The sequence below is a fragment of the Solea solea genome, chromosome 19 (genome assembly GCF_958295425.1).
Source record: "Solea solea chromosome 19, fSolSol10.1, whole genome shotgun sequence".
Lineage (NCBI taxonomy): Eukaryota > Metazoa > Chordata > Actinopteri > Pleuronectiformes > Soleidae > Solea > Solea solea.
The window spans coordinates 9,855,989-9,874,772 of NC_081152.1; the positions used below are offsets into that span (position 1 = coordinate 9,855,989).

Genomic DNA, 18,784 nt, shown 5'->3' on the forward strand with positions numbered 1-18,784 from the left:
CGACATACTAACCTATGACTTTTTAGTCACATTTTGGACGACATACTAACCTATGACTTTTTAGTCACATTTTGGACGACATACTAACCTATGACTTTTTAGTCACATTTTGGACGACATACTAACCTATGACTTTTTAGTCACATTTTCGACGACATACTAACCTATGACTTTTTAGTCACATTTTCGACAAACTAACCTATGACTTTTTAGTCACATTTTCGACGACATACTAACCTATGACTTTTTAGTCACATTTTCGACAAACTAACCTATGACTTTTTAGTCACATTTTGGACGACATACTAACCTATGACTTTTTAGTCACATTTTGGACGACATACTAACCTATGACTTTTTAGTCACATTTTGGACGACATACTAACCTATGACTTTTTAGTCGCATTTTGGACGACTTGTTAACCTATGACTTTTTTGTCCCATTTTGGACGACATACTAACCTATGATTTTTAGTCACATTTTGGACGACATACTAACCTATGACTTTTTGTCACATTTTGGACGACATACTAACCTATGACTTTTTTGTCACATTTTTGACGACATACTAACCTATGACTTTTGTCACATTTTGGACGACATGCTATAGTATGACTTTTTAGTCACATTTTCGACGACATACTAACCTATGACTTTTTAGTCACATTTTCGACGACATACTAACCTATGACTTTTTAGTCACATTTTCGACAAACTAACCTATGACTTTTTAGTCACATTTTCGACGACATACTAACCTATGACTTTTTAGTCACATTTTGGACGACATACTAACCTATGACTTTTTAGTCACATTTTGGACGACATACTAACCTATGACTTTTTTGTCACATTTTCGACAAACTAACCTATGACTTTTTAGTCACATTTTCGACGACATACTAACCTATGACTTTTTAGTCACATTTTCGACGACATACTAACCTATGACTTTTTAGTCACATTTTGGACGACATACTAACCTATGACTTTTTTGTCACATTTTGGACGACATACTATAGTATGACTTTTTAGTCACATTTTGGACGACATACTAACCTATGACTTTTTTGTCACATTTTGGACGACATACTAACCTATGACTTTTTAGTCACATTTTGGACGACATACTAACCTATGACTTTTTTGTCACATTTTGGACGACATACTATAGTATGACTTTTTTGTCACATTTTGGACGACATACTATAGTATGACTTTTTTGTCACATTTTGGACGACATACTAACCTATGACTTTTTAGTCACATTTTGGACGACATACTAAAGTATGACTTGTTATGCCATTTTTGTCTTTGCTGAATAATGACATCGTTGTTGGCAGGATTCGAACCTGCGCGGGGAGACCCCAATGGATTTCAAATCCATCGCCTTAACCACTCGGCCACAACAACTCATTTGACAGTGATTTTATGTCACATTTTGGACGACATACTAACCTATGACTTTTTTGTCACATTTTGGACGACTTACTAACCTATGACTTTTTTGTCGCATTGTGGACGACATACTAACCTATGACTTTTTTGTCGCATTTTGGACGAAATACTATAGTATGACTTTTGTGTCGCATTTTGGACGACATACTAACCTATGACTTTTTATTCACATTTTGGACGACATACTTTAGTATGACTTTTTTGTCACATTTTGGGACGACATACTATAGTATGACTTTTTGTTACATTTTGGACGACATACTAACCTATGACTGTTTAGTCACATTTTGGACGACATATTAACCTATGACTTTTTAGTCACATTTTGGACGACATACTAACCTATGACTTTTTTGTCACATTTTGGACGACATACTAACCTATGACTTTTTAGTCACATTTTGGACGACATAGTATAGTATGACTTTTTTGTCACATTTTGGACGACATAGTATAGTTTGACTTTTTGTTACATTTTGGACGACATACTAACCTATGACTTTTTTGTCACATTTTGGACGACATACTAACCTATGACTTTTTTGTCACATTTTGGACGACATACTAACCTATGACTTTTTTGTCACATTTTGGACGACATACTATATAGTATGACTTTTTTGTTACATTTTGGACGACATACTAACCTATGACTTTTTTGTCACATTTTGGACGACATACTATAGAATTACTTTTTCGTCGCATTTTGGACGACATACTAACCTATGACTTTTTAGTCACATTTTGGACGACATACTAAAGTATGACTTGTTATGCCATTTTTGTCTTTGCTAAATAATGACATCGTTGTTGGCAGGATTCGAACCTGCGCGGGGAGACCCCAATGGATTTCAAATCCATCGCCTTAACCACTCGGCCACAACAACTCATTTGACAGTGATTTTATGTCCCATTTTGGACGACATACTAACCTATGACTTTTTTGTCACATTTTGGACGACTTACTAACCTATGACTTTTTTGTCGCATTGTGGACGACATACTAACCTATGACTTTTTTGTCGCATTTTGGACGACATATTAACCTATGACTTTTTAGTCACATTTTGGACGACATACTAACCTATGACTTTTTTGTCACATTTTGGACGACATACTAACCTATGACTTTTTAGTCACATTTTGGACGACATAGTATAGTATGACTTTTTTGTCACATTTTGGACGACATAGTATAGTATGACTTTTTGTTACATTTTGGACGACATACTAACCTATGACTTTTTTGTCACATTTTGGACGACATACTAACCTATGACTTTTTTGTCACATTTTGGACGACATACTAACCTATGACTTTTTTGTCACATTTTGGACGACATACTATAGTATGACTTTTTTGTTACATTTTGGACGACATACTAACCTATGACTTTTTTGTCACATTTTGGACGACATACTATAGAATTACTTTTTCGTCGCATTTTGGACGACATACTAACCTATGACTTTTTTGTCACATTTTGGACGACATACTAAAGTATGACTTGTTATGCCATTTTTGTCTTTGCTAAATAATGACATCGTTGTGGCAGGATTCGAACCTGCGCGGGGAGACCCCAATGGATTTCTAATCCATCGCCTTAACCACTCACCCAAACACATTTGACAGTGATTTTATGTCACATTTTTGACGACATAGTATAGTATGACTTTTTTGTCACATTTTGGACGACATAGTATAGTATGACTTTTTTGTCACATTTTGGACGACATACTAACCTATGACTTTTTTGTCACATTTTGGACGACATACTAACCTATGATGTTTTTGTCACATTTTGGACGACATACTATAGTATGACTTTTTTGTTACATTTTGGACGACATACTAACCTATGACTTTTTTGTCACATTTTGGACGACATACTATAGAATTACTTTTTCGTCGCATTTTGGACGACATACTAACCTATGAGTTATTTGTCGCATTTTGGACGACATACTAACCTATGAGTTTTTGGTCGCATTTTGGACGACATACTAACCTATGACTTTTTAGTCATATTTTGGACGACATACTAACCTATGAGTTATTTGTCGCATTTTGGACGACATACTAACCTATGAGTTTTTTGTTGCATTTTGGAAGACATACTATAGTATGACTTTTTATTCACATTTTGGACAACATACTAACCTATGACTTTTTTGTCACATTTTGGACGACATACTAAAGTATGACTTGTTATGCCATTTTTGTCTTTGCTAAATAATGACATCGTTGTTGGCAGGATTCGAACCTGCGCGGGGAGACCCCAATGGATTTCTAATCCATCGCCTTAACCACTCGGCCACAACAACACATTTGACAGTGATTTTATGTCACATTTTGGACGACATAGTATAGTATGACTTTTTTGTCACATTTTGGACGACATAGTATAGTATGACTTTTTGTTACATTTTGGACGACATACTAACCTATGACTTTTTAGTCACATTTTGGACGACATATTAACCTATGACTTTTTAGTGACATTTTGGACGACATACTAACCTATGACTTTTTAGTCACATTTTGGACGACATACTAACCTATGACTTTTTAGTCACATTTTGGACGACATACTAACCTATGACTTTTTTGTCACATTTTTGACGACATACTAACCTATGACTTTTGTCACATTTTGGACGACATGCTATAGTATGACTTTGTCACATTTTGGACGACATGCTAACCTATGACTTTTTATTCACATTTTGGACGACATACTATAGTATGACTTTTTTGTCACATTTTGGACAACATATTAACCTATGACTTTTTAGTCACATTTTGGACGACATACTAACCTATGACTTTTTAGTCACATTTTGGACGACATACTATAGTATGACTTTTTTGTCACATTTTGGACGACATACTAACCTATGACTTTTGAGTCACATTTTGGACGACATACTATAGAATGACTTTTTTGTCGCATTTTGGACGACATACTAACCTATGAGTTTTTTGTCGCATTTTGGAAGACATACTATAGTATGACTTTTTATTCACATTTTGGACAACATACTAACCGATGACTTTTTTGTCACATTTTGGACAACACATTAAAGTATGACTTGTTATGCCATTTTTGTCTTTGCTGAATAATGACATCGTTGTTGGCAGGATTCGAACCTGCGCGGGGAGACCCCAATGGATTTCTAATCCATCGCCTTAACCACTCGGCCACAACAACACATTTGACAGTGATTTTATGTCACATTTTGGACGACATAGTATAGTATGACTTTTTTGTCACATTTTGGACGACATAGTATAGTATGACTTTTTGTTACATTTTGGACGACATACTAACCTATGAGTTTTTTGTCACATTTTGGACGACATACTAACCTATGACTTTTTAGTCACATTTTGGACGACATACTAACCTATGACTTTTTAGTCACATTTGTGACGACATATTAACCTATGACTTTTAAGTGACATTTTGGACGACATACTAACCTATGACTTTTTAGTCACATTTTGGACGACATACTAACCTATGACTTTTTAGTCACATTTTGGACGACATACTAACCTATGACTTTTTAGTCACATTTTGGACGACATACTAACCTATGACTTTTTAGTCACATTTTGGACGACATACTATAGTATGACTTTTTTGTCACATTTTGGACGACATACTAACTATGACTTTTTTGTCACATTTTGGACGACATACTAACCTATGACTTTTTTGTCACATTTTGGACGACATACTAACCTATGACTTTTTTGTCACATTTTGGACGACATACTAACCTATGACTTTTTAGTCACATTTTGGACGACATAGTATAGTATGACTTTTTTGTCACATTTTGGACGACATAGTATAGTATGACTTTTTGTTACATTTTGGACGACATACTAACCTATGACTTTTTTGTCACATTTTGGACGACATAGTATAGTATGACTTTTTGTTACATTTTGGACGACATACTAACCTATGACTTTTTTGTCACATTTTGGACGACATACTAACCTATGACTTTTTTGTCACATTTTGGACGACATACTAACCTATGACTTTTTAGTCACATTTTGGACGACATACTAACCTATGACTTTTTTGTCACATTTTGGACGACATACTATAGTATGACTTTTTTGTCACATTTTGGACGACATACTATAGTATGACTTTTTTGTCACATTTTGGACGACATACTAACCTATGACTTTTTAGTCACATTTTGGACGACATACTAAAGTATGACTTGTTATGCCATTTTTGTCTTTGCTAAATAATGACATCGTTGTTGGCAGGATTCGAACCTGCGCGGGGAGACCCCAATGGATTTCAAATCCATCGCCTTAACCACTCGGCCACAACAACTCATTTGACAGTGATTTTATGTCACATTTTGGACGACATACTAACCTATGACTTTTTTGTCACATTTTGGACGACTTACTAACCTATGACTTTTTTGTCGCATTGTGGACGACATACTAACCTATGACTTTTTTGTCGCATTTTGGACGAAATACTATAGTATGACTTTTGTGTCGCATTTTGGACGACATACTAACCTATGACTTTTTATTCACATTTTGGACGACATACTTTAGTATGACTTTTATGTCACATTTTGGACGACATAGTATAGTATGACTTTTTTGTCACATTTTGGACGACATAGTATAGTATGACTTTTTGTTACATTTTGGACGACATACTAACCTATGACTTTTTTGTCACATTTTGGACGACATACTAACCTATGATGTTTTTGTCACATTTTGGACGACATACTAACCTATGACTTTTTAGTCAAATTTTGGACGACATATTAACCTATGACTTTTTAGTGACATTTTGGACGACATACTAACCTATGACTTTTTAGTCACATTTTGGACGACATACTAACCTATGACTTTTTAGTCACATTTTGGACGACATACTAACCTATGACTTTTTTGTCACATTTTTGACGACATACTAACCTATGACTTTTGTCACATTTTGGACGACATGCTATAGTATGACTTTGTCACATTTTGGACGACATGCTAACCTATGACTTTTTATTCACATTTTGGACGACATACTATAGTATGACTTTTTTGTCACATTTTGGACAACATATTAACCTATGACTTTTTAGTCACATTTTGGACGACATACTAACCTATGACTTTTTAGTCACATTTTGGACGACATACTATAGTATGACTTTTTTGTCACATTTTGGACGACATACTAACCTATGACTTTTGAGTCACATTTTGGACGACATACTATAGAATGACTTTTTTGTCGCATTTTGGACGACATACTAACCTATGAGTTTTTTGTCGCATTTTGGAAGACATACTATAGTATGACTTTTTATTCACATTTTGGACAACATACTAACCGATGACTTTTTTGTCACATTTTGGACAACACATTAAAGTATGACTTGTTATGCCATTTTTGTCTTTGCTGAATAATGACATCGTTGTTGGCAGGATTCAAACCTGCGCGGGGAGACCCCAATGGATTTCTAATCCATCGCCTTAACCACTCGGCCACAACAACACATTTGACAGTGATTTTATGTCACATTTTGGACGACATAGTATAGTATGACTTTTTTGTCACATTTTGGACGACATAGTATAGTATGACTTTTTGTCACATTTTGGACGACATACTAACCTATGACTTTTTTGTCACATTTTGGACGACATACTAACCTATGACTTTTTAGTCACATTTTGGACGACATACTAACCTATGACTTTTTTGTCACATTTTGGACGACATACTATAGTATGACTTTTTTGTCACATTTTGGACGACATACTATAGTATGACTTTTTTGTCACATTTTGGACGACATACTAACCTATGACTTTTTAGTCACATTTTGGACGACATACTAAAGTATGACTTGTTATGCCATTTTTGTCTTTGCTAAATAATGACATCGTTGTTGGCAGGATTCGAACCTGCGCGGGGAGACCCCAATGGATTTCAAATCCATCGCCTTAACCACTCGGCCACAACAACTCATTTGACAGTGATTTTATGTCACATTTTGGACGACATACTAACCTATGACTTTTTTGTCACATTTTGGACGACTTACTAACCTATGACTTTTTTGTCGCATTGTGGACGACATACTAACCTATGACTTTTTTGTCGCATTTTGGACGAAATACTATAGTATGACTTTTGTGTCGCATTTTGGACGACATACTAACCTATGACTTTTTATTCACATTTTGGACGACATACTTTAGTATGACTTTTTTGTCACATTTTGGGACGACATACTATAGTATGACTTTTTGTTACATTTTGGACGACATACTAACCTATGACTGTTTAGTCACATTTTGGACGACATATTAACCTATGACTTTTTAGTCACATTTTGGACGACATACTAACCTATGACTTTTTTGTCACATTTTGGACGACATACTAACCTATGACTTTTTAGTCACATTTTGGACGACATAGTATAGTATGACTTTTTTGTCACATTTTGGACGACATAGTATAGTATGACTTTTTGTTACATTTTGGACGACATACTAACCTATGACTTTTTTGTCACATTTTGGACGACATACTAACCTATGACTTTTTTGTCACATTTTGGACGACATACTAACCTATGACTTTTTTGTCACATTTTGGACGACATACTATAGTATGACTTTTTTGTTACATTTTGGACGACATACTAACCTATGACTTTTTTGTCACATTTTGGACGACATACTATAGAATTACTTTTTCGTCGCATTTTGGACGACATACTAACCTATGACTTTTTTGTCACATTTTGGACGACATACTAAAGTATGACTTGTTATGCCATTTTTGTCTTTGCTAAATAATGACATCGTTGTTGGCAGGATTCGAACCTGCGCGGGGAGACCCCAATGGATTTCTAATCCATCGCCTTAACCACTCGGCCACAACAACACATTTGACAGTGATTTTATGTCACATTTTGGACGACATAGTATAGTATGACTTTTTTGTCACATTTTGGACGACATAGTATAGTATGACTTTTTTGTCACATTTTGGACTACATACTAACCTAGGACTTTTTTGTCACATTTTGGACGACATACTAACCTATGATGTTTTGGTCACATTTTGGACGACATACTATAGTATGACTTTTTTGTTACATTTTGGACGACATACTAACCTATGACTTTTTTGTCACATTTTGGACGACATACTATAGAATTACTTTTTCGTCGCATTTTGGACGACATACTAACCTATGAGTTATTTGTCGCATTTTGGACGACATACTAACCTATGAGTTTTTGGTCGCATTTTGGACGACATACTAACCTATGACTTTTTAGTCATATTTTGGACGACATACTAACCTATGAGTTATTTGTCGCATTTTGGACGACATACTAACCTATGAGTTTTTTGTTGCATTTTGGAAGACATACTATAGTATGACTTTTTATTCACATTTTGGACAACATACTAACCTATGACTTTTTTGTCACATTTTGGACGACATACTAAAGTATGACTTGTTATGCCATTTTTGTCTTTGCTAAATAATGACATCGTTGTTGGCAGGATTCGAACCTGCGCGGGGAGACCCCAATGGATTTCTAATCCATCGCCTTAACCACTCGGCCAAGGATGGGGCAAAAGGGACTGCTAGAGGGGGGCAAGGAAAAAAAAAAAAAAAAAGGGGAAAGGGGGAAAAGGGAAAAAGAAAAGGAGAAAAAAAGAGAAATTTCACCCCAAATTCTTACACCATCAGATGTTCTATCACAAAAATAACGAGTTATTTCTAAAATTCAGCTTCAATTCAGATACCATCAGATGTTTTTTCACAAAAATCACGAGTTATTACTAAAACTCATCTTAAATTCTTATACCATCAGATGTTCTATCCCAAAAATAACGAGTTTTTTCTAAAATTCAGCTTCAATTCTTATACCGTCAGATGTTTTTTCACAAAAATCACGAGTTATTACTAAATCTCATCTAAAATTCTTATACCATCAGATGTTTTTTCACAAAAATAACGAGTTATTACTAAAACTCATCTTAAATTCTTATACCATCAGATGTTCTATCACAAAAATCACTATTTATATATAAAATTCATCATTAATTCTGATACCATCAGATGTTCTATCACAAAAATCACTATTTATACATAAAATTCAGCTTTAATTCTTATACTATCAGATGTTCTATCACAAAAATCACTATTTAGTTCTAAAATTCATATTATTCTCAAAAAAATCAAACAAATAAACTTTATTCAAAGCATTCCAAAACGCTATTAAAAAAAAAATAACATCACCAAAATGTCAAAGCAAACAGTAAAATTAATCCATAAAAAAATTACCTTTGGGCTGATTTGATTTGCACTTGGTGACTTGGTTCAAATCGTAAAAAAGATAATATCAACATTAGTGATGTATGTGTCGGTGGGAACGATGTGTGCATGTCAGGACTTTAATTATTATTTAATTAACCTTTATTTAACCAGGAGGTTTCTCTTATTATTAAATAATAATAATAGTAGGCAATAATAGTGTTGCCTCTTAGAGTTGCAAATCAACTCTATTTTACTTGCAACTGCTTGCCCTTCTTTTCTTCTTTTTTTTTTAAAAAGCTGCAAAATGCAACTATATTTTTACAGGTTGTGAACTTGCAACTGTTTTTTTATTTGCAAATGATTTAACACTTAAAATAAATGATTTAACACTTCACATAAATAAAAAAAAATCTTAACAAATACTGTAAATTCTACAAATTATTTACATTTTTTACAAGGTGCTTTTCCACCTCAGAATGAATGAATGAGTGTCAAAAGTTTCAAAAGCAGAATCCCGCCCACACAGAGTCTTCTCAGAATCTGATTGGCTCTTTTGCCCCTCTGGTTAGGAACGTTCTTTTCTGTGATTGGCTCTTTTGCCCCTCTGGTTAGGAACGTTCTTTTCTGTGTTCGGAGGAGGTGTTAGGACTTTGTTAGGACTTTGTTAGGACCTGTTAGGACCTTTGTTAGGACTTGTTAGGACTTGTTAGGACTTTGTTAGGACCTGTTAGGACTTTGTTAGGAACTGTTAGGACTTTGTTCGGCCACAACAACACATTTGACAGTGATTTTATGTCACATTTTCGACGACATACTATAGTATGACTTTTTTGTCACATTTTGGACGACATAGTATAGTATGACTTTTTTGTCACATTTTGGACGACATACTAACCTATGACTTTTTTGTCACATTTTGGACAACATACTATAGTATGACTTTTAAGTCACATTTTCGACGACATACTAACCTATGACTTTTTAGTCACATTTTGGACAACATACTATAGTATGACTTTTAAGTCACATTTTGGACGACATACTAACCTATGACTTTTTAGTCACATTTTGGACGACATACTAACCTATGACTTTTTAGTCAAATTTTGGACGACATACTAACCTATGACTTTTTAGTCACATTTTGGACGACATACTAACCTATGACTTTTTTGTCACATTTTGGACGACATACTAACCTATGACTTTTTAGTCAGATTTTGGACGACATACTATAGTATGACTTTTTTGTCACATTTTGGACGACATACTAACCTATGACTTTTTTGTCACATTTTGGACGACATACTAACCTATGACTTTTTTGTCACATTTTGGACGACATACTATAGTATGACTTTTTTGTCACATTTTGGACGACATACTAACCTATGACTTTTTAGTCACATTTTGGACGACATACTAACCTATGACTTTTCTGTCACATTTTGGACGACATACTATAGTATGACTTTTTAGTCACATTTTGGACGACATATTAACCTATGACTTTTTGTCACATTTTGGACGACATACTAACCTATGACTTTTTAGTCACATTTTGGACGATATACTATAGTATGACTTTTTTGTCACATTTTGGACGACATACTAACCTATGACTTTTTAGTCACATTTTGGACGACATACTATAGAATGAGTTTTTTGTCGTATTTTGGACGACATACTAACCTATTAGTTTTTTGTCGCATTTTGGAAGACATACTATAGTATGACTTTTTATTCACATTTTGGACAATATACTAAGCGATGACTTTTTTGTCACATTTTGGACAACACACTAAAGTATGACTTGTTATGCCATTTTTGTCTTCGCTGAATAATGACATCGTTGTTGGCAGGATTCGAACCTGCGCGGGAAGCCCCAATGGATTTCAAATCCATCGCCTTAACCACTCGGCCACAACAACACATTTGACAGTGATTTTATGTCACATTTTTGACGACATACTATAGTATGACTTTTTTGTCACATTTTGGACGACATAGTATAGTATGACTTTTTGTTACATTTTGGACGACATACTAACCTATGAGTTTTTTGTCACATTTTGGACGACATACTAACCTATGACTTTTTAGTCACATTTTTGACGACATATTAACCTATGACTTTTTAGTCACATTTTGGACGACATACTAACCTATGACTTTTTTGTCACATTTTGGACGACATAGTATAGTATGGCTTTTTGTTACATTTTGGACGACATACTAACCTATGACTTTTTTGTCACATTTTGGACGACATACTATAGTATGACTTTTTTGTCACATTTTGGACGACATACTAACCTATGACTTTTTAGTCACATTTTGGACGACATACTAACCTATGACTTTTTTGTCACATTTTGGACGACATACTAACCTATGATGTTTTTGTCACATTTTGGACGACATACTAACCTATGACTTTTTAGTCACATTTTGGACGACATATTAACCTATGACTTTTTAGTCACATTTTGGACGACATACTAACCTATGACTTTTTAGTCACATTTTGGACGACATACTAACCTATGACTTTTTAGTCAAATTTTGGACGACATACTAACCTATGACTTTTTTGTCACATTTTGGACGACATATTAACCTATGACTTTTTAGTCACATTTTGGACGACATACTAACCTATGAGTTTTTTGTCACATTTTGGACGACATACTAACCTATGACTTTTTAGTGACATTTTGGACGACATACTAACCTATGACTTTTTAGTCACATTTTGGACGACATATTAACCTATGACTTTTTAGTCAAATTTTGGACGACATACTAACCTATGACTTTTTAGTCACATTTTGGACGACAAATTAACCTATGACTTTTTGTCACATTTTGGACGACATACTAACCTATGACTTTTTAGTCACATTTTGGACGACATATTAACCTATGACTTTTTTGTCGCATTTTGGACGACATACTAACCTATGACTTTTTTGTCACAGTTTGGACGACATACTAACCTATGACTTTTTAGTCACATTTTGGACGACAAACTATAGTATGACTTTTTTGTCGCATTTTGGACGACATACTTACCTATGAGTTATTTGTCGCATTTTGGACGACATACTAACCTATGAGTTTTTTGTCGCATTTTGGAAGACATACTATAGTATGACTTTTTATTCACATTTTGGACAACATACTAACCTATGACTTTTTTGTCACATTTTGGACGACATACTAAAGTATGACTTGTTATGCCATTTTTGTCTTTGCTAAGTAATGACATCGTTGTTGGCAGGATTCGAACCTGCGCGGGGAGACCCCAATGGATTTCAAATCCATCGCCTTAACCACTCGGCCACAACAACACATTTGACAGTGATTTTATGTCACATTTTCGACGACATACTATAGTATGACTTTTTTGTCACATTTTGGACGACATAGTATAGTATGACTTTTTGTTACATTTTGGACGACATACTAACCTATGAGTTTTTTGTCACATTTTGGACGACATACTAACCTATGACTTTTTAGTCACATTTTTGACGACATATTAACCTATGACTTTTTAGTCACATTTTGGACGACATACTAACCTATGACTTTTTTGTCACATTTTGGACGACATAGTATAGTATGGCTTTTTGTTACATTTTGGACGACATACTAACCTATGACTTTTTTGTCACATTTTGGACGACATACTATAGTATGACTTTTTTGTCACATTTTGGACGACATACTAACCTATGACTTTTTAGTCACATTTTGGACGACATACTAACCTATGACTTTTTTGTCACATTTTGGACGACATACTAACCTATGATGTTTTTGTCACATTTTGGACGACATACTAACCTATGACTTTTTAGTCACATTTTGGACGACATATTAACCTATGACTTTTTAGTCACATTTTGGACGACATACTAACCTATGACTTTTTAGTCACATTTTGGACGACATACTAACCTATGACTTTTTAGTCAAATTTTGGACGACATACTAACCTATGACTTTTTTGTCACATTTTGGACGACATATTAACCTATGACTTTTTAGTCACATTTTGGACGACATACTAACCTATGAGTTTTTTGTCACATTTTGGACGACATACTAACCTATGACTTTTTAGTGACATTTTGGACGACATACTAACCTATGACTTTTTAGTCACATTTTGGACGACATATTAACCTATGACTTTTTAGTCAAATTTTGGACGACATACTAACCTATGACTTTTTAGTCACATTTTGGACGACAAATTAACCTATGACTTTTTGTCACATTTTGGACGACATACTAACCTATGACTTTTTAGTCACATTTTGGACGACATATTAACCTATGACTTTTTTGTCGCATTTTGGACGACATACTAACCTATGACTTTTTTGTCACATTTTGGACGACATACTAACCTATGACTTTTTAGTCACATTTTGGACGACAAACTATAGTATGACTTTTTTGTCGCATTTTGGACGACATACTTACCTATGAGTTATTTGTCGCATTTTGGACGACATACTAACCTATGAGTTTTTTGTCGCATTTTGGAAGACATACTATAGTATGACTTTTTATTCACATTTTGGACAACATACTAACCTATGACTTTTTTGTCACATTTTGGACGACATACTAAAGTATGACTTGTTATGCCATTTTTGTCTTTGCTAAATAATGACATCGTTGTTGGCAGGATTCGAACCTGCGCGGGGAGACCCCAATGGATTTCTAATCCATCGCCTTAACCACTCGGCCACAACAACACATTTGACAGTGATTTTATGTCACATTTTGGACGACATAGTATAGTATGACTTTTTTGTTACATTTTGGACGACATACTAACCTATGACTTTTTTGTCACATTTTGGACGACATACTAACCTATGATGTTTTTGTCACATTTTGGACGACATACTAACCTATGACTTTTTAGTCACATTTTGGACGACATATTAACCTATGACTTTTTAGTGACATTTTGGACGACATACTAACCTATGACTTTTTAGTCAAATTTTGGACGACATACTAACCTATGAGTTATTTGTCGCATTTTGGACGACATACTAACCTATGAGTTTTTTGTCGCATTTTGGAAGACATACTATAGTATGACTTTTTATTCACATTTTGGACAACATACTAACCTATGACTTTTTTGTCACATTTTGGACGACATACTAAAGTATGACTTGTTATGCCATTTTTGTCTTTGCTAAGTAATGACATCGTTGTTGGCAGGATTCGAACCTGCGCGGGGAGACCCCAATGGATTTCAAATCCATCGCCTTAACCACTCGGCCACAACAACACATTTGACAGTGATTTTATGTCACATTTTCGACGACATACTATAGTATGACTTTTTTGTCACATTTTGGACGACATAGTATAGTATGACTTTTTGTTACATTTTGGACGACATACTAACCTATGAGTTTTTTGTCACATTTTGGACGACATACTAACCTATGACTTTTTAGTCACATTTTTGACGACATATTAACCTATGACTTTTTAGTCACATTTTGGACGACATACTAACCTATGACTTTTTTGTCACATTTTGGACGACATAGTATAGTATGGCTTTTTGTTACATTTTGGACGACATACTAACCTATGACTTTTTTGTCACATTTTGGACGACATACTATAGTATGACTTTTTTGTCACATTTTGGACGACATACTAACCTATGACTTTTTAGTCACATTTTGGACGACATACTAACCTATGACTTTTTTGTCACATTTTGGACGACATACTAACCTATGATGTTTTTGTCACATTTTGGACGACATACTAACCTATGACTTTTTAGTCACATTTTGGACGACATATTAACCTATGACTTTTTAGTCACATTTTGGACGACATACTAACCTATGACTTTTTAGTCACATTTTGGACGACATACTAACCTATGACTTTTTAGTCAAATTTTGGACGACATACTAACCTATGACTTTTTTGTCACATTTTGGACGACATATTAACCTATGACTTTTTAGTCACATTTTGGACGACATACTAACCTATGAGTTTTTTGTCACATTTTGGACGACATACTAACCTATGACTTTTTAGTGACATTTTGGACGACATACTAACCTATGACTTTTTAGTCACATTTTGGACGACATATTAACCTATGACTTTTTAGTCAAATTTTGGACGACATACTAACCTATGACTTTTTAGTCACATTTTGGACGACAAATTAACCTATGACTTTTTGTCACATTTTGGACGACATACTAACCTATGACTTTTTAGTCACATTTTGGACGACATATTAACCTATGACTTTTTTGTCGCATTTTGGACGACATACTAACCTATGACTTTTTTGTCACATTTTGGACGACATACTAACCTATGACTTTTTAGTCACATTTTGGACGACAAACTATAGTATGACTTTTTTGTCGCATTTTGGACGACATACTTACCTATGAGTTATTTGTCGCATTTTGGACGACATACTAACCTATGAGTTTTTTGTCGCATTTTGGAAGACATACTATAGTATGACTTTTTATTCACATTTTGGACAACATACTAACCTATGACTTTTTTGTCACATTTTGGACGACATACTAAAGTATGACTTGTTATGCCATTTTTGTCTTTGCTAAATAATGACATCGTTGTTGGCAGGATTCGAACCTGCGCGGGGAGACCCCAATGGATTTCTAATCCATCGCCTTAACCACTCGGCCACAACAACACATTTGACAGTGATTTTATGTCACATTTTGGACGACATAGTATAGTATGACTTTTTTGTTACATTTTGGACGACATACTAACCTATGACTTTTTTGTCACATTTTGGACGACATACTAACCTATGATGTTTTTGTCACATTTTGGACGACATACTAACCTATGACTTTTTAGTCACATTTTGGACGACATACTAACCTATGACTTTTTTGTCACATTTTGGACGACATATTAACCTATGACTTTTTAGTCACATTTTGGACGACATACTAACCTATGAGTTTTTTGTCACATTTTGGACGACATACTAACCTATGACTTTTTAGTGACATTTTGGACGACATACTAACCTATGACTTTTTAGTCACATTTTGGACGACATATTAACCTATGACTTTTTAGTCAAATTTTGGACGACATACTAACCTATGACTTTTTAGTCACATTTTGGACGACAAATTAACCTATGACTTTTTGTCACATTTTGGACGACATACTAACCTATGACTTTTTAGTCACATTTTGGACGACATATTAACCTATGACTTTTTTGTCGCATTTTGGACGACATACTAACCTATGACTTTTTTGTCACATTTTGGACGACATACTAACCTATGACTTTTTAGTCACATTTTGGACGACAAACTATAGTATGACTTTTTTGTCGCATTTTGGACGACATACTTACCTATGAGTTATTTGTCGCATTTTGGACGACATACTAACCTATGAGTTTTTTGTCGCATTTTGGAAGACATACTATAGTATGACTTTTTATTCACATTTTGGACAACATACTAACCTATGACTTTTTTGTCACATTTTGGACGACATACTAAAGTATGACTTGTTATGCCATTTTTGTCTTTGCTAAATAATGACATCGTTGTTGGCAGGATTCGAACCTGCGCGGGGAGACCCCAATGGATTTCTAATCCATCGCCTTAACCACTCGCCCAAACAACACATTTGACAGTGATTTTATGTCACATTTTGGACGACATAGTATAGTATGACTTTTTTGTTACATTTTGGACGACATACTAACCTATGACTTTTTAGTCACATTTTGGACGACATATTAACCTATGACTTTTTAGTGACATTTTGGACGACATACTAACCTATGACTTTTTTGTCACATTTTGGACGACATACTAACCTATGACTTTTTTGTCACATTTTGGACGACATACTAACCTATGACTTTTTAGTCACATTTTGGGAGACATACTAACCTATGACTTTTTTGTCACATTTTGGACGACATACTATAGTATGAGTTTTTTGTCGCATTTTGGACGACATACTAACCTATGACTTTTTAGTCACATTTTGGACGACATATTAACCTATGACTTTTTAGTCAAATTTTGGACGACATACTAACCTATGACTTTTTAGTCACATTTTGGACGACATATTAACCTATGACTTTTTGTCACATTTTGGACGACATACTAACCTATGACTTTTTTGTCACATTTTGGACAACATACTATAGTATGACTTTTTTGTCACATTTTGGACGACATACTAACCTATGACTTTTTAGTCACATTTTGGACGACATACTATAGAATGAGTTTTTTGTCGTATTTTGGACGACATACTAACCGATGACTTTTTAGTCACATTTTGGACGACATACTATAGAATGAGTTTTTTGTCGTATTTTGGACGACATACTATAGTATGACTTTTTTGTCGCATTTTGGACGACATACTATAGAATGACTTTTTTGTCGCATTTTGGACGACATACTAACCTATGAGTTTTTTGTCGCATTTTGGAAGACATACTATAGTACGACTTTTTATTCACATTTTGGACAACATACTAACCGATGACTTTTTTGTCACATTTTGGACAACACACTAAAGTATGACTTGTTATGCCATTTTTGTCTTCGCTGAATAATGACATCGTTGTTGGCAGGATTCAAACCTGCGCGGGGAGACCCCAATGGATTTCAAATCCATCGCCTTAACCACTCGGCCACAACAACACATTTGACAGTGATTTTATGTCACATTTTGGACGACATACTATAGTATGACTTTTTTGTCACATTTTGGACGACATAGTATAGTATGACTTTTTGTTACATTTTGGACGACATACTAACCTATGAGTTTTTTGTCACATTTTGGACGACATACTAACCTATGACTTTTTTGTCACATTTTGGACGACATACTATAGTATGAGTTTTTTGT

The 18,784-nt window shown here is 34.4% G+C and overlaps 15 non-coding genes across 15 annotated transcripts; all 15 read right to left on the reverse strand.

Moving 5' to 3' along the window:
• Nucleotides 1–1,332: 1,332 nt before the first annotated feature.
• On the reverse strand, nt 1,333–1,414 carry trnas-uga (transfer RNA serine (anticodon UGA)). Its single transcript has one exon. It is a non-coding gene; the product is annotated as a tRNA-Ser (tRNA).
• Nucleotides 1,415–2,264: 850 nt separating this feature from the next.
• Nucleotides 2,265–2,346, reverse strand: trnas-uga (transfer RNA serine (anticodon UGA)). Its single transcript has one exon. It is a non-coding gene; the product is annotated as a tRNA-Ser (tRNA).
• A 1,356-nt stretch (nt 2,347–3,702) lies between these two features.
• On the reverse strand, nt 3,703–3,784 carry trnas-aga (transfer RNA serine (anticodon AGA)). Its single transcript has one exon. It is a non-coding gene; the product is annotated as a tRNA-Ser (tRNA).
• An 805-nt stretch (nt 3,785–4,589) lies between these two features.
• On the reverse strand, nt 4,590–4,671 carry trnas-aga (transfer RNA serine (anticodon AGA)). Its single transcript has one exon. It is a non-coding gene; the product is annotated as a tRNA-Ser (tRNA).
• A 1,073-nt stretch (nt 4,672–5,744) lies between these two features.
• Nucleotides 5,745–5,826, reverse strand: trnas-uga (transfer RNA serine (anticodon UGA)). The gene has a single exon. It is a non-coding gene; the product is annotated as a tRNA-Ser (tRNA).
• Nucleotides 5,827–6,935: 1,109 nt separating this feature from the next.
• On the reverse strand, nt 6,936–7,017 carry trnas-aga (transfer RNA serine (anticodon AGA)). The gene has a single exon. It is a non-coding gene; the product is annotated as a tRNA-Ser (tRNA).
• Nucleotides 7,018–7,409: 392 nt separating this feature from the next.
• On the reverse strand, nt 7,410–7,491 carry trnas-uga (transfer RNA serine (anticodon UGA)). Its single transcript has one exon. It is a non-coding gene; the product is annotated as a tRNA-Ser (tRNA).
• Nucleotides 7,492–8,339: 848 nt separating this feature from the next.
• Nucleotides 8,340–8,421, reverse strand: trnas-aga (transfer RNA serine (anticodon AGA)). The gene has a single exon. It is a non-coding gene; the product is annotated as a tRNA-Ser (tRNA).
• A 621-nt stretch (nt 8,422–9,042) lies between these two features.
• Nucleotides 9,043–9,127, reverse strand: trnas-aga (transfer RNA serine (anticodon AGA)). Its single transcript has one exon. It is a non-coding gene; the product is annotated as a tRNA-Ser (tRNA).
• Nucleotides 9,128–11,664: 2,537 nt separating this feature from the next.
• On the reverse strand, nt 11,665–11,745 carry trnas-uga (transfer RNA serine (anticodon UGA)). The gene has a single exon. It is a non-coding gene; the product is annotated as a tRNA-Ser (tRNA).
• A 1,340-nt stretch (nt 11,746–13,085) lies between these two features.
• trnas-uga (transfer RNA serine (anticodon UGA)) lies at nt 13,086–13,167 on the reverse strand. The gene has a single exon. It is a non-coding gene; the product is annotated as a tRNA-Ser (tRNA).
• Nucleotides 13,168–14,507: 1,340 nt separating this feature from the next.
• Nucleotides 14,508–14,589, reverse strand: trnas-aga (transfer RNA serine (anticodon AGA)). The gene has a single exon. It is a non-coding gene; the product is annotated as a tRNA-Ser (tRNA).
• Nucleotides 14,590–15,058: 469 nt separating this feature from the next.
• On the reverse strand, nt 15,059–15,140 carry trnas-uga (transfer RNA serine (anticodon UGA)). Its single transcript has one exon. It is a non-coding gene; the product is annotated as a tRNA-Ser (tRNA).
• A 1,340-nt stretch (nt 15,141–16,480) lies between these two features.
• On the reverse strand, nt 16,481–16,562 carry trnas-aga (transfer RNA serine (anticodon AGA)). Its single transcript has one exon. It is a non-coding gene; the product is annotated as a tRNA-Ser (tRNA).
• Nucleotides 16,563–18,491: 1,929 nt separating this feature from the next.
• Nucleotides 18,492–18,573, reverse strand: trnas-uga (transfer RNA serine (anticodon UGA)). Its single transcript has one exon. It is a non-coding gene; the product is annotated as a tRNA-Ser (tRNA).
• Between the last annotated feature and the right edge of the window lie 211 nt (nt 18,574–18,784).